This window comes from Balearica regulorum, chromosome 22, assembly GCF_011004875.1.
Source record: "Balearica regulorum gibbericeps isolate bBalReg1 chromosome 22, bBalReg1.pri, whole genome shotgun sequence".
NCBI lineage: Eukaryota > Metazoa > Chordata > Aves > Gruiformes > Gruidae > Balearica > Balearica regulorum.
In genome coordinates this window covers 1205151-1219394 of record NC_046205.1, presented here as the reverse complement: position 1 = coordinate 1219394, position 14244 = coordinate 1205151, and the positions used below count along the sequence as shown (strand labels likewise).

General features: G+C 55.4%; 1 protein-coding gene across 1 annotated transcript in view; it reads right to left on the bottom strand.

The window, feature by feature from the left end:
• Positions 1 to 11422: 11422 nt before the first annotated feature.
• The window catches only part of LOC104643617 (forkhead box protein O6), an 80597-nt gene continuing 77775 nt past the window's right edge, over positions 11423 to 14244 (bottom strand). Inside the window, exon 3 of the mRNA XM_075773875.1 lies at positions 11423 to 11435. The gene's annotated coding sequence lies outside the window, so the exon portion shown is untranslated. The remainder of the gene's footprint in view (positions 11436 to 14244) is intronic.

Here is a 14244-nt window from a genome sequence, read left to right as displayed (position 1 = left end):
TCGCTCTCTGCAGTCCTTCACCATGGGGAACTGTCAGGGTGGCATCGCACGGGGCGGGGGGGAGCACAGCTGATGCAGCTGCAGGTTGGTCCCAGGCAGAGCTGGGAGAAACCCTGGTCTGAGCACCCGGCCTCTGAGCACTCGGAACAGGCTGCCTTGCTGCCCTTGCTGTCTGCAGGCAGCCTGGGAGGCAGAGGCGCAGCCCGCTCCTGCCTGCACTGCTCTACCCTGCCTGCCAGCTGCAGCAGAGGAGGCTCCATCCTAGGTGTAACCTGGGACAAGAGCCCTGGGCAGCATCCAGACCAGCCAGGGTGCTGAGTCTCCTCCCAGCAGCTCAGCACCCACCGGCGGGTGCAACACAGGCTCCGTGAAAAGGTCTGCGAGACCCACTCTCATTGTGCTCGGAGCACGCAGCACGGCAGCTTGGACGGCATCATTGTTCGGGAGAGAAAAGGCAAGAACTGGGGCTGTGCGCATAAGTAGGTCACACGCGAGGCTGGAGACGAGGCCACGGGCACAGACTATAAATGCAAGAGGGAGAAGAGAGGGAAAGGGGGGGTGGGGATGTCTGGGAATGGGCAGTAAGAGAGCGCAGGGGGACTCACAGACAGACAGAGAGACACGCAGGACCATGTCCCTCTGCCAGCTGTGCAAAGGCACAGAGGTCTCTCTGCTGTATTTCTTGTGATCAGCAGCATCCTAACTTTTCACTCCATTGCTACGCTTCCAGTGTAGGAGAAGTCTTGTGTTAATGCCCTTGCCCAGCACAGCCCAGTATTGGAGCTGTTGCCTGCTGGGATCTACGCGGGGAGGATGCTCACAGCTCTGCAGCCTCTGGCTGTTCTCACTGTTGGGTGCACAACAGCCTTTATCCTCATGACAGCCGCAAGTCATAAAATTTTACTGCAACACAGAGTTGCACCAGGATTGGGGACAGAGGAGATGCTTGGCCACCACGATTATGTGGAGACACGTCCCTCTGCCTCACAGGGGTTCTAGGCATCCCTCGTGCCCCTGTGCCAGGCTGGAGAGGCCAGGGCGACCCCCCAAGACACCCCATCGTGGTGGAAGCATGCACAGGCTTCCCTCCCTCCTGATCCCAGGCTGATCCTGTGGCTGTGAGTGGGTAACAGGCAATGAACACACGCGGGGCAGCATCGCTGCACGGGACCCACGCCAGCAAACGACCCATCCGACAGCAGGGTCAGAGAAATGTTCCCCTGCTGCTTCCCTTGGCAGCACCTGATGCTTCAGCACATGGTTAAACCCTGCATCCTGCAACCTAGTGGGTTGTGAAATGCTGAACGCAGGCAGAAAATGCCTTCCTGGCCCCTGCAGTGATCAGCTGGTGCCCCTAGGCAGGAGGCATAATTAACCTTCTCCTGACAAGAATAACTACCAATGTTATTATTGATCATAAAATTATCCATCCTTTTTCGAGCCCCAGCCACAGGATTGGAGTGGAGGTGGCACGGCATGGGAACAGAGCGTGCAGAAACGAGATGCAGCGTTTGCAGCATCCCAGCACGCTCCAGGTGCATGTGGAGGAGAGCTGGGAGACGTCTCCACAACCTCCCACCTTCACACCTCCAGGTGCTGCAACTCCCCAGACCTTGCAATGGTCCGGCCCAGGAAGATGCATGAGCTGATATGCATTAAAAGATGGCAGGAATTAGGAAAGGGCCCTTCACAAAGCTTAAAATTGAATATGAAACAAAATAAAGCCACAAAGTAATGGCATGAAAAAATCCCTGGTCTAATCCACTGCTCTAACTACTGGACGACAGAGCACAAAGGAAAGGTGAGGCTTCGTGTCTCAGAAGCTGTGCTTGATTACAGGTTGTGCATCAGGCATTGCATTGAATAGAAGATAAATGGGAAGTTTCCTACTTCCAAACCTGTCACCCCACACACATCTCATCCGACAGACGGATGTGAACCAGGAACAGGTCACTTTGGGATGAATCAGGGTGAATCATGTTGGCCAGTCCTCACTGTACCCAGCCCCATGCAAGCCACGGTGTGCCTGCAACCCTGCATGGTCTGGCTGCCAGCGCGGTCACCCCAGACACCAGGGTCTGACCCCTGCATCAGGGCACGATACAAGAACCAGGGGGATGTAACAGGGATAGGGTGTTGTCCCTTGGCATCTCGAGTGAAACCACTGCAAACAGTTTAATCACTGTGCAATTATGTCAAAACATTGGTCGCTCACTGGGTGACTTTTGCAGAATGCTGATCTGGGGAAAATCTTTTCCTTTTTTGTAACGGAAACCAAGAAACTGGAAATTCTCAGGGTAAAAAATGTTCCTGGTCTTGGTTAGGAAAATCAGGCTTTGGCTGTTGGAAAGCCAGGCATTTTCACCATCTTCTGTCCTGACAGCTTTTGTTTGGGGTTTTTCATTTGTGAAAGGAAAGGGTTTGGCAGGGAGGGGGGAATCTGATGGCAATGCAGGGAAAAGGGAGAAAAAGAAGATTTCTTCACAAAATTTGCAATGGAAAATAACTAGCAATTATTTTTTTTTTTCCTTTTTTCTATCTGCCTCCTTTGAACCTCCTGCTGGAGGGGGCTACCGTGGCCTTGCACCCAGCCTGCTGGGGGCTTCTCTGTGGGTCAGTGCAGTGGCGGTGGTGCCATGTGCTCCCACCCCTTCCTCCCTGCGGAGCCGGGGCTGTCGGCAGCAGCGGCTGCCAGCACTAACCCAGATTCCAGGGGCGTCATGCTGCCGCGGCTGCTAAATTGGCAGCATGTAAGAGGCATGTCACCTGGGTGACAGGGTGTCTCTGACTGCGGGAGTGTTTGAATACACTGCGCCGTGTGCTAAATACTCCCATCATTACGACTGAGCTGGAGAAACAGAGTGGGAAACTTCCCTGCGATATCTGGAGCAAGGATGGAGGCTGGATTTGCAGAGTGCACGGGGCAGTGAGTATCCCCCTCGTACCGGCACCTGGTCACGTTGGCCAGTGCCCTGCTGTCCCCATCCCCAAACCCTCCTGGCCTTTGGAAGCAGGGAGCTGGCAGTGTTTGCTGCATGGAGGCTGGGCATCTCTCCAGCAGCATGCCCTTGCTCTCTGGACCATCGACCATGGCCAGACTCCTGGAGGAGTCTTCTGCTGAGGGCAAATGAGGGAGCAATTAATCGCCCCTTTTGTTTAGAAATAGCTGAGAAACCACAGACCAAGGCTGGAGTCAGAGCTGGGCCATGCGGTTAGAGGGGTTTCCCTGGGGGAATACAGATCCAAGGCGGTAGAAGCTGTGTGTCTGAGTCAGACGCAGACGGAGAAGGTAGCAGGGAAGGCAAGGAGACAGCCACAAGCACACTGGTAACCTCACCCTGGGGGATGGTGCTTTGGGCGGCTGGGGCTTGTTATGGAGAAGCTGCCTCCCACTGCTGGAGCCCCTTGCAAATGTGCTCTGTGAAAAGGGTGCTGCAACAAAGAATTGTCTGTTGTGTGGGAGCCCTTTCCCCTCTGTGGGGTGACCAGGCAGCAAAAGTTCACATCGGCTGAGCCCAGGGCTGGGGAAGGACAGCTCTGGGGGGGCTTTGCAGACAGTGGCTGCTGGTGGGCCTCATGCACGTACAGCACTGTGCGGGCTCGCTCCTCCATGCACACCTTCACCAGAGACCCGGCGGCTTCTAGTGTTGGCTGCACCAGCCCTGTCCTGCCTCTTTTTGAGAGAAACAGCACCCTCCACTCCCCTTCTCCTGTCTCACACTGAAACTCTTCCAAGCCACTTGCAGGGACCCTTCCCACCCTCCCTGGTCATTCATCATGCTTTTGAAGACCTCCCTGCAGTGGATCCATCACAAGTCCCTCCTCTCCATCAGGCAGACGTGGGCTCACGCCAGCACAAGAGCCCAGCCCTCAGCCCCTCACCCATATTCCCAGCCCCATTGCACACAGGTTGGGCAGCGGCATTGCTCACGTCAAACAAGTGCCCCGTGTTGCAGGACAGCAGATCTGCAGATCTTCAGGGGGGCGGACTGTGGCATTCCAAGTGGCCAGAAGCCCCACACTGCAGCAGCAACATCAAAGCAAGTAATTTCTGCTCAGACCAGTCAGGTTTCCAGCCTCAACATAGACACTGCTGCTGGACAACAGGCCATTTCCACCTGTGCTGATGTGGCTTCAACCATGCTCTTAAGGATCTGAAAAACATTGGCCAGGTCCTGGGTGTGTTTCCTCTGCAGCCGAGCTTCAGCCCCTCTCCCAGCCCAGCTAAAGGCTGTAGGAGGGAGAGAGACAGACTGAGCAAGAGGCTCATGGATGTGTATTCTGCTCATTGCTCACAAATACTAATGGCCCAGAGTTATTAATATTGCCACTGTAGTCATATCTGGGTAATTACTGCCATTAACCACCAGCAGAACTATTGAGTTCCCCTAATCAGTGCATTATAATAATCGGGACCAAGTGTTTTATAGATCCAGACACTAATTCCTTCCTAGCACCTATCCCTCCCTGGGAGCTGCTCCTCCCTGCTCAGCTGCCAGCCGTCTCCCATCCTGGGGGTGCTGGAGCACCCATGAGACCCATGTGCCATGGGGTGGATGACAGCGTGTGCAGGGATGCATCCTGCCTCCATCCAATGGGAAATTATGGTTGTAGATTTGGGTGTCTAGGTGCTCCCTGATCAGGGCTGGCCTCTGTGCTTGGGCTGTCGCTAACAGACCCGTCGGGCTGTGAAGGTGGAGGTGGGTCTGCAAGCAGGGCTTGCAGGAGGGGACATGGGTCCAGGACCTGCACATGTGGTCCAGTGATACCACCATTCCCAGCGCTGGGAGGCAGCAGGACTGGAGGGAGCGCTTTGGCTGTTCCCATTCTGCGGGGACAGAAATCTGGTGTGGGTGAAATTAATTGCACAGTCTGCTATTTACACCAATTTCCTCTTGCTCTGGAAAGCTCTTCGCTACTGCAGCCATCTGGACCTTGGAGCCCAAACCCCCCTTGGCCCAGAGCTGGTGGCTGTTCAGGTAGTGATTCAACGGGTTGCGTAAGACAAGCATCTCCTCCATGCTCCCGGATGCACCGAGCCGAGCAGGCAGCTGCCTTCCACATCGCCGCTGCCCATCGCCAGCACGGGCAGGAGGGCTCCTGCCTTGCCCAGCGTCTTGGGACGGAGGTCAGCCGGGGCCGGCTCCTTTCCCAGCTCTGCTTTCTCTCAGCACCAGCAAGCCCTTGTTCTCCCCAGGTGGTGCCCAGAGCGGACAGAGCCAGGCTGGCTCCGAAATCATCAGAGGGGCGTCTGCTGCAGACCTTTGGGCCAGACTGGGGGGACAAAGTCAGTCCCAAACTGAACCCTGGCAGGGAGGGCTGGAATCTGTGGGCAGAGCAGGTCTTCAATCCCCCCAGACACCTTTGTCCCTGTCCCAAGCAGGGCAACAGATTTGTGACTCATTCGTGACTGGGAAAACACAACCATATGTCATTTAGAGCTGGCCTGCAAACAAAAATCCCTGGAAATGCTACTAAATAAAAAAAACGGGAGGGGGGGGACGGGACATTCTTGGAGGGTGGGGTGGGGGTTAAACAAAAGGTTTTGTTGTGACCAAGCCAATGCATTTTCTTCCAACCGCAGCCATTTCAGAGAATTTTTTTGATGTTTAGAAAAATAAAATTAAGGCAAACTTTGAAACAAAGTCATTTGGAAGAGAAAAAAAAATCAAAACATTTCACTCTGAAAATGCTGAAATGAAATGTTTTGATCTTTTGGGGTTTTTTTCCCTCCAAACAAACCATTCAGCAGAATTGACATACTATTCCAGAACCTTTTGGTGTTGTCAAATCTGAATTTTTATTTTAATGTTTTTACCAAAAAAAAAAAAAAAAAAAGCCCTTTCAGCTCTAGCCAGCCAGAGAGGCAAGTTCCCAGCAGGCAAAAAGATGTGCTCTATCCTCGGTGGGAGTTCCCTGGTGTTTTTGGGGGGACCCTCCTGGGTGTCCCCACACGTGGCTGTGAGTCCTGGAGAGAGAGGTTCACCCCTGCAGTGCAGAGAGCCGCATAGGAGCCGCGCTGGAGAGCAGAGCTCATCACTCCGATGGGACACGACGGGGCAAGGGACAGTGCAGCGAAAGGGAGTGCATGGCCTCGTCACCCTGGGAGGGGTGAGCCAGGTGAGAGCTGCTCCCCTGGTCCCCCAGGATCCGGCAGGTGAGAGAACAGAGCGATGCAATCAATAGTGCTAATTGCAAAGGCAATGTCTAGCAGAAATAAGGTGGTTATTCTGCATCGCTGGACACTCTTACAATCAAATCGTCCACAGACAATTAGCTGAGCAGGAGAAATAGGAATTAGATTTCTAATTATTCTGCTGGTGAAAGGCATTTTGGAGCACTTGGAGGACTGGAGGAGGGAGAGGTTTGCGTCTTTGCTGGGCTGCAGGAGCTGCAGTCCCTGCTGTCATTCCCAAAGGCTTTGCCGAGCCAGGGAACAGGGGCTGCAGCTGGGAAGTACAGACGGCTTCTTGGGAGGCTTTGGCCAGTGCTTATTTTTCACGGCTGGGTTATTTATTTCTTTTAGTCAGCCGCCTGCACGACTGAGCAGGCAGCACTCTGTGCTTCTCTCCAGGCGTTTGCACGCTGGCGGCATGCTCCCACAGACCCTCGCGCATCCCCCAGCCCCATCCTGGGCCAAGACCCATGCACAGCTCCCAGGAACATCTCCCACCCATCATCCCCCCCGCTGAGGGACCGCCTGCACCCCCCAGTGCGCTCCCAACAGCATCATCCTCATGTAACGAGGCAATGGGGAGGTGAGCAGGACCCAAACTCCTGGCTCTGAACCTCCATCCTGCAACTCCTCGGCAAGCCCGTGTCCCGCTAGACAGCACATTGAGAAAGGCGGGGGAGGAAGCACTAGGATTTTTCTGTTTGTTATTAATGTTCACATTGACTCACGCTGGTGGGTGTCATACGACTCAAGGGAGTCTCCTGATTCTGCAGCTCCTGGGGCTGCATCGTGAGGACAACGGGAAGTCCTCCCGCCTCTGCTCCCTGAGCCAATGGGGAGCATCCACAGCATCCCTGCTGCCTACAGGGTCTGGCTGTTTTGGAGGGTGGTCTTGGACCATAGAGGTCCTTGCACCCACTCCAACATGGTGGTTGCCCTTCAGGAGCATTCTCATTCAGCAGGTGGGTTTGGTGTAGCTGCAGCTTCCCAAGAGGGCCGTAACCCTCCCTTAGGTGTAACATCTGCATCAGTGCTGATGGCAACATGCTGCCCTTGTGCAGCAAAAGCCATGGGCTGGGGGGAAAGGCCCTTCTAGTTTTTCGTACCCACCAGTGCAGAAACCAAGGAGATCTGAGAGCAGTTTCCTTTTCTTCTGTCTCTCAGCGTTAAGTCCATTATCCAGCTGCTGGTCACGACAGAGAGGAGGGTCCTGAGCAGCACTGAGGGGACTTCCTGAGGGGCTTTGCCCATCTGCTTTTCGCTATCCCCACAGCCTGTTGGAGGGTGCTGGGCTCAGAGCATCCTGGCCCTGTCAGGAGAGCAGGGCTGGCTGTGAGCATGGTGCAGCTCATCGGGACACCCTGCAGGGACCCTTCTCTCCTAATCCCAGTGGTACTTTTGGATCCAGCATCCTCACGGGTACAGAGATAACTCCAGCCACTCTCCCTCATGATGCCGCTGGCAGCAGAGCCTCCAGCACACCTTTCCTTTCCAGCAGCAAAAGCAGGAACAGTGAAGAGGATTATGTTACTGCTTTGGACCTCTGAGCAGGGCCTGCTGTCAGAGCTGTAGCATCAGCCATCTGCAGACAGAGGCCGTCCTGGTCTGTCCTGCCCCACTGCCAGCGCAGTTCCATGCCAGGGGGAAGGGCTGGAGCAGCCTGCAGCAAAACACTGGCACCCAGACTTCATGGTCAGGGGATGTCCTGCTGCTACTGCCCCTCTGAGCATAGCTGGTCCCTGCTGCAACCTGGAGCTGAACACTTCCATCTGAGCAGCCTAACAACAACAACAAAAGGAATCAAAGTCACTTCAGAGAGTGTGTGGCTGCTGGTCAGAACATTCACAGTATCCATCAGTTTGGGCCCAGTGGAGACCACCATGGTTTTCTCATAGAAAGCTGCAGAGGGACTGTTTAAAAGGGCATGTAGTGATAGGACATGGGGTAATGGCTTTAAACTGAAAGAGGGTAGATTTAGAATAGATATTAGGAAGAAATGAGGGTGGTGGGGCACTGGCACAGGCTGCCCAGAGAAGCTGTGGCTGCCCCTGGCTCCCTGGCAGTGTTCAAGGCCAGGTTGGATGGGGCTTTGGGCAACCTGGGCTAGTGGAGGGTGTCCCTGCCCATGGCAGGGGGGTTGGAACTGGATGGGTTTGAGGTCCCTTCCAACCCAAACCATCCTATGATTCGGTGATTCTGTGAGTCTATGAGTCTATGAGTCTATGATTCTATGTTGAAGGCTGGATGTCCTGTATCCTCACCAGGAACTGCCCTGCGCAGGAGCCCCGCATCTCAGACCTGCTGACACGGTGCCCACGATGGGGATCATCGTGCAGGGGCAGACTGGCTGCGGCGTGGGTGCAGGCAGCACGGCGAAGGCTCCCTCCTGCCTCGTCTCATGCTCTCAAAAGGATCAGCCCCAGGTGCTGAGGCTGCCGTGGGAGTACAGCCAAATATAGCCATACATATGTATATTCTTATGCACACACACACACACACATATATGACTCCCCTTTGCCTTTGAGTCAGCGGTGTTAGAAACCTTCTCTGCCAAGAGTCTTCTGAGAAATATTCCCCCTCTCTCTGTTTCTCCCTCTCTCTCTCTCTTGCATACAGGCTAATTTTATCTTCTGTCTTTCATCTGCCTGTGTATCTACTACTCCTGACAAAAAAGAGATTTTCACAGATTTTGCTAGTGCTCACCAGCTCTAAAAGCTTTCATCTCCCACTGACGATGAGTGCATGTCATCTGCTCGCTCCAAATTACAGCGGAGGCCTTCACACTCAATCGGAGCATTTTCTGCCTAATTTCCCAGGCAGCAAGTTTAAGTGTGGGCTCGAGGCTTGTCTGGCGTGATCCACAGAGCAACCCGCCTCCCGGCTCCCAGGGCTGGCCCCGAGGAAGCCAGGAGCACAGCTCATCCTGCCTTCTCCAGTATGCAGTCTTGAAAGAAGATGTGCAAAAGCGATGTCTCCAGAAGGCAATTCCTGACCACACACACTGGAGGGGGATGCTTGAGCAGGGGGGCTGCCTATGCGTGCAGTCTGCCTGTTCAAATGAGGTGCCCAGGCATAAGAGCAGCTTAAAAAAAAATAAAAAATTGCAGGCTCAAAGGCCTTCTGCACCAAACCTGCCCTGGCAGAGGCTAGTGCAAGTCCAGGAGGCAACAGCAGCTTTGCTGTGCAATACTCAGGCTGCCTGCAGAAGTGGCAGAGAGAGGGGAGCAGCAGATGGGGGTAGCTCCTGGTCGTCACTGCAGGATTTTCATGGGGCACAGCTGGATTGGCAGGTCCCAGGTGGGAGTTAAGTACCACCCTGCCCTCACCACAGAGCCCGCTCCCTGCATCTCCTCTCTGCCAGGCTTTATCAGGAGGGACACGGGCTGGAGACAGGATGGGCTGGGCAAGCAGAGCCCTGAGCAGGGATCAGCCACTGACCCATCATCGTGGGTCTCCAAATCCCACCAGCATTTTCCCACGCCTGGCAGGCATCCCGCACTGCAGGGAGCTGCCCAGCCAGTCCCTTGCCCTCTCTGCCTCCAGCTCTCCCTCCTGCACTGCAGAGCATCTCCCCGGTGCAGGCACACTGCTGGCCCACGCCTGGCGTCCCCCAGGGACGCGCACTGTCCCTGGGCACCAGAGCAGGCGGCTCACACGGCCCCTGTGACCCACCGCCAAGTGGGGAGGATGCTGTGGTCAGCGTGTCCAGGGTTTTTTTCTGGAAGAGGGGGCTAGATGGGTTTGGGGAGCATTCGTCAATGTTGACGGTACAGGAAGATGTGCCAAGATCGTATCATAACAAAATAGCACTAGGGCACTGGCTGCGGGAGTGCCTGAGGACCAGAACAATTAAGGCAACCTTTCTGCCTTCCTATGAGGTGAACTGCACATGGCCAAGGTCTGACTTTCCTCCCAGTGTCCCCATGGCTGGGTGGCTGGATTTGGGCATCCCACTGAAGTGCCAGGGCATTTCAGCTCACCACACCCTGCCTCTCCCAGCACTCCCTGCCCAGTCAGGTGAAACTGAGGTGAAACTATTCATTTATTTGCAACCTCCCCTCCATTCAGCTGTGTCTATGGCCAAAAAGACACCTCTCACAGGCAAGGAGTTTGGCCAAAATCTTCATTTTCTGACACAGCCAGTTTTGATAGAGGTTTCCAGGCCGTTGACATTGTCTCTAGGTACTTTGCAGCCATATCTCAGCTCTGGTTACTGCCAGGGTGAGAGCTGTGGTGTCCACACCAGGACATGCCAGCTCCTTCCCAACAGCCATCCCCAGGCAGGCTGCCCTTGGGGCACAGCCCTGGGGTACCACCTGCGCATGGTGGTGGAGGCACTTTGTTCCTTGAAAGTGATGCTATTTTTGAGCAAGGCAGCAAAGCCAGCACAGGGATGTCAGGTAACACGGTCAGGCAGCTCCAGCCCAGGGACAGCACAGCCCCTGTCCATGCTAACCACCCTTTGCAATCCCCACCCAGCACCCTTCGTGCTGTCCCACAGGTGAGGTGGTCTGATCCCACCATCCCTTTAGGACTCAAATTGCACCCACTCCCAGAGCACATGTATGAGGCTGCAGGAGAAGCGGTGTGTGCTGCCGGGGTGAGGGCACACATCTAGTGCAGACCTGGGACTCCCAGGCAAGGAGCCCTCTCCCACCACGATCGGGGTGGCATGGGGAGCCAGCAGCTCCTCCCTCGGCTCCTGGCAGGCAGAGCACGAGCTGAGATGGAGTGAGGAGCAGACGGCACGATTAGCTCTGCTCAAAAAGGTCAAAACACTTATCAGACACGAACGGCAAAGCTAAAAATACACTCAGCACCTCCCTGGCAATTCTCTCCTGGGGAAGTGACAGCCGTGGCTGGTGGGGAAGGGGGTGTGGGATGTGAACAGGCTGCTGCACTCCTGGGTGGGGGGCTGGTTCAGCAAGGGGGGGGTCGTCCCCTTCTCCCATACCTCTGTGTGACCAGGGAAGGGCAGGCTGACACCATCGCCAGAGGGGTAAGAGATGTTCTAACATCTGATGGGATGTGAATGGGATGGGTGGGATAAGGCAGGAAGGGACCGATGCTGCAGCCTGGAAAGCCAGGCTGTGGAGGAGGCAGGGAGGAAACTGCACAAGACCTGAGACACCAGGGACCAACAGGACAGAGGAGAGAACAAGGAGATAGCAAGATGCCGGGAATGATACACGTGGGGAGCTGGAGACACGAGACATGCTCCCTTAGGAAAGAGCCAGTGCGATTACCCCACCTCACCCTGCTGCTCTCACTCCCAGGGACACCTCACAGATGTCAAAGCTGCAGGACATCTGTGCAGAGTGCATTTTCCTTCGATGCTCCTGGTCACACTCAGCCAGTCAGGAGACACGTCCCATGGCCACCTGTCTGGGAGGAACCGCACCGCACAGCACACACGCCCCAGGCACTGCAGTCCCACTGGGGCACGAGTGCTTGTGCAACCAACAGAACTGCAGAGTATCCCACCACCTCCTGGGGACAACGGTCCTGGAGAAGAAGAGGTGATATTCACCATTAGGACTTCCTCACCTGCCTTGATACAGGCACCATCAGCCACAAGCCCCTCAAATATGTGGTTTGGTGCTTTTCATCATGGTGCAGCAAATACATCTATCAACATCTCTGGAGCTGCCCTGCCTCTGCAGTGCTCAAAGCTGTGATGGGAAGGAAATTCTCAATGATGTTGCAACTCTCAGTCCTATTTTTTGCTTGAGGTGGGAGCATGTTTGTTCACATCTCTCTGTGTCCCTGCTGTGCCTCTTGAAGCACAGCTCTTTCCACCTCAGCTCCTCCCTCATCCCAGCACTACAGCCTGGGAAGAGCCCAAGAAACGAATGCCTCCTCTGAGACCCTTGAGCAACTTGGCCTCCCAGTCCTAGCAAAGAGGGTGTGCAACCTGCTGGCCTCACGGGCTAAATTCAGTTGTGCCTCTTGGATTTCATACTTAAGGTTTTATTGCTGGCAGAGGCTGAAAAGAGGCAGTGTAGGCTGTGGTCAGAGGGCTCTGGGGTTGCTCTGGGCTAGCACACTACTCCCTGGCTCCTGTGGTCACAGGGAGCCCAGCCCAAGACCCGAGGCCACCCCTCCACCATCAATTCCCATGGTGGAGATGCCTTGGGTAGGACTGAGGGATGAGAACGTGGTACTTCCCAACCAAAATTGGTCCAGCCCAGCGTGTGGGAACGCACAGCGTGGGAAAGTCATGGGACACTGGTGTGACCCCAGGGACGGGGACCCAGCTGGGACATGAGCAGCTTCCCCACATGAATCGGGGCTGCACCAGCACAGTCTGTGGTGACAGCGAGGAGAAATGACGGTGCCAATTTGCAGCAGGGTTCCTGAATGCTGTCACTGCCAATCGCTGTCACCGTGTAGCCTCGAAGACCTCACCTGGGCGATGGTTAAGCTCCTGGTCTCCTCATCTCATTAGGAATGGTTACCATCATTATCGCTGCATTTACTCCCTCCTGCACTGCGCAGGCAAACGCTGGCCCCGAAGCAGCCAGTGCTGCCCCTCCGGGGACAAGATGCTGGAGGAGACAGGCTGCACACTGCGGGGTCTCGAGCTATCTCGGGATTTCCTGCCATGCCTGGGATGCTCAGGTGGCCGGGACCAGCCCCAGCAGGCACGAGGCAGTGAAACTGGGCCAGCACTCACCCTGCTGTCCTCCACCCAGTGCATCAGCTCCTCTGGTGCTGCCTGAGTTAACCCTGGGGGTTATGTGTGTCTCGTGGAGAATAGTGCAGCCTGTCTCTGTGTCCCACTGACATGGGCAGCCTCATGTCCCTGAAAGCACAGCCTGGGCTGCCCGTCCCCATGCACTGCGTCCTGTCCAGCTGCAGACCTGCAGCTGGGAGGTGGGCACCGCTGTCCCTGCTCCATCAAGCGTTGCCATCTTCTAGGAGCTGAGGAGCCCTGATCGTGCCTGGGGCCAGAGGGGCTGGGAAAGGCCAGAAGCCAGCCCCCAAGCCCCCCTGTCCCGGAGGGATGGTCCTTGTGTCCTTGTGCCTTAGAATAGATCTTGTTCCCTGTTACAACCAACACTCTCTTTGTGCCCTGGCTGCACAGGGGACACAAGGACCCCACTGTGTCATCCCTCTGCTCATCTCCAGGGAGAAATGCAGGAGGGAAGAGGTACTTACTGCTTCACCTCCACTTCACCCTTTCTTTAGGCGAGGGCTTTTAATTTCCTTTTAGGGCCAGAGCAGCAAACACTAAATGATGTCAGATCCCTCGGTGCAAAGCCGGGGGATCCCCCAGCCTCTGGCTAAGCCCTGTTTGAGTGACAGCCGGGTACCTGCAGGTCAGAGACCTCCCTGGTGCTGCTGACAGCTCTGCTAAAAGCTCTTAGTTCCTCAACCCCTAAGGCCCTGCTAAGTGGCAAACAGCACAGAGAGCATCTGCGGAGCCCATGAGGAAGGTGTCCTGGTGGAGAGATGCTCTCTGGGCTGTTTTCCCTGCTCCTCTGAGCAGCCACAGGCCACGGGCAGCATCCCGGCTCACCCTGCCTGCTTGGTGTGGCGGTGGATTTATCCACAATCAAGGCGAGCCCTTAGATCAGGAGGGCTGGCTCCTCTCCCATGGATGCAATACTTTCCATGGATGTGCACACAGAGGGGCCCCTGCCACCCCCCGACCCACCTCAGCTCCCCTACCCCCCTGCACCTCTCCCATCAGCTCCGTGCGGAGTGCGTCGGCCGGACCTGTTGATTACGGATAGGAGTGCTGCAGTTCACCCTCCATAATCACCCACCTTGTGCTACCTCTCGTGGAAGAGCCATCGGAGAGCTGATGTGATTAGCCACGGAGCCAGGTCGCCTTTGGTGGGCGCCTACACCTTTAAATCAGGGAGAAAAAAAAAATAAATCCTTCGCCTAGAGGGCAGTGGAACAATTTTGACTTTAAAAAGAGAGCGAGACAGAGAGAGCGAAGTGAGCGTTAACAACTCCTGATCCAGTCCCTGGGCATTCATTAATGTTTCATGGCGCTTTCAATTATTGCCTCCTCTGCCACTGCCGTCATCTGTCTCTTCAAATCGACGGTATAATAA